The sequence below is a fragment of the Triticum dicoccoides genome, chromosome 6A (assembly GCF_002162155.2).
Source record: "Triticum dicoccoides isolate Atlit2015 ecotype Zavitan chromosome 6A, WEW_v2.0, whole genome shotgun sequence".
Lineage (NCBI taxonomy): Eukaryota > Viridiplantae > Streptophyta > Magnoliopsida > Poales > Poaceae > Triticum > Triticum dicoccoides.
Genome location: NC_041390.1, coordinates 43323561 through 43325806, shown reverse-complemented (window position 1 = coordinate 43325806; position 2246 = coordinate 43323561).

Below are 2246 nucleotides of genomic sequence, written 5' to 3'. Positions count from 1 at the left end.
TTTTGGATGTTTGTTAGGTGGCGTTCTATGTGATGGTTATGATTTTGGAAAAACATCTTTTACTGGTAGCTAGCCAGTTCTGCTTTTCTGGAGAGGCGATTCTACTCTATCATGATTTTGAGTTCCCTTAGTTGAAACCGGTTGTGCGTCTCCTTTGTCAAAAAGCAAAACAAAATGTAGCAATGCTTTCCCCCCCCCTATTCTCATACTCTTATTATGGAATTATATGGTTTGAGTCAGAGGTGTGAAATTCATTATCTATTTGCTCTGTTGTCATCCTAGAATAAAACAATGACACAATGATCAGTAGTTCTTGTATAATAATTGAATTACATTTTATTGTTGCCTGCCTACTGGCATATTCAGAATTGTACAATGTTAGTATTAGTGCATAGCTCCATTGCAGATACTTCTCAAGATGAGAATATGAGATACATAACGGCTGGCAACTGAAGACAACTACATGAATAAAAACTAGCTTGAACCAATGAAATGTCAAATAGGTAGATCAGTTGGCATATTCGGAAGCTTCCATTCAATCAATATTTGTTATCATTGGTCTTGCTAATTTTAAAATCCACTATAACAATTTGGCTTGATATTTTAAAAACAGTTGTTCTGACAGTGGCAAGGTAGACAATCAACAAATTGAGTTTATTATCTTTACCGATTGAATATATTTTAAAAATGAATAATCATGATCCTTTTTATTGCTAGAGTTTATTAGTGTGGGTATATTTTATTTTATCCACTATGGCATGGAGCGAGCCTAAGCATAATTTTAGGTAACTTCTACCTTCAGGTCAGCTAATAGTCTAAGAGCGCACGTTCTTCAGTTTTGTGGCACTAGTGGGTATGAATTGTTTCAAGAATATTCTCTTTATTTGATAGTAGATGGGGTTTTATTTATCTACTCGTCATGATGTATCAAATGGGAGTTGTTTTCCTCAAATTACATATGTGAGTTTATCCAAATGGAAGTATTAGTGCATTGATGCAGTGCAGATATTTCTCAAGATGAGATAAATAATGGTTGCAATGCCCCCTTGTAGGCATGGCCATTGGTGGTGGACATGATGGAGCTGAAGTTTTGCACAATACGTAAGATGATTGGTCAGATGGATATGCTATTATGATGTATTAATTGAGTAAGTAAGCTTTTCTTTAAGTAGCAGCAGAATGAAATATATCCCTTCTTTTGCTTCATTGATATTTTCTGTTTACTTTTACTGGTTCCGACATCGCACCTGCTATTTTCATGGCTACAAATCGATAAGATCCAAGTGTGATTTGTATGTTGTCGTTTCGACACAAGTAATTGATAGCCAACAATTCCTGAGCATTTGGCTTTGAACTTCATTTATTAACTCGGGCCTATATAAATTGCCATTTCACGTTGCTGTTCATTTGGGATTGTTGTAATACCTAGTGCTCGCTTTGAATTATTGTACAATCTCAGCCTTGTAGGTGGTTTGCTTAAACATTTTATCAACATATCTTTGTTTATCACTCTAACTCACATATTTAATCTCCCTCTAGTTTTTTTAGATGTTGATATTTTCTGCAGTTATGGACTGTCAATTGTATGATCGAAGAGTATCATAAAGGGCTACTGTAGTCAGCTGCCACATGATAGATAAGGAAACAAATAATAACATGGTAGATTTTAATTTTAATAGAAGTGTAGCCGTAATATCACAATAATGTGCTCAAGGAAATAGATTTTAATAATCTTACTTCATATATTAGATTATCTTTCACATCTCTATAATTTATTTTTGGGCGTCTTCACTAATTATTTGAGATTAAAATTGAAAACATGCAAAACATTAAGATTAAGTCTTACAAGTGCAATTTCGAGATAGTATCAAACTTTTAATATTCTGATTATAGTTGTTCGTCCTGAATTTGTAACGGAATTTTACATATTCGATTTAAATACAAAGTGAGAATTGCTTACCTTATACTATGGGGAGGTTTTATGTTTTCACTTTTTCGCAAAACAATAATTATGAATATATGGTTTTTTTAACCTTGGCTGCCTTGACTATGGTCTTCCCTAAAACCATTGTTAAACTTGTTTCAAGAATTTCACCTCAGAATACATCCCTTGTGTTCTGTACAATCAAACCAAAGCCCGTAAAGCAAAGATCTTCCACCTTGAGAAATTTTGGGGTGCCCGGAGCACCTAGGCTTTGTAGAGATATTCCAACAAGCTTGGAGTCTCTTTCAAAAACTGAGATGAC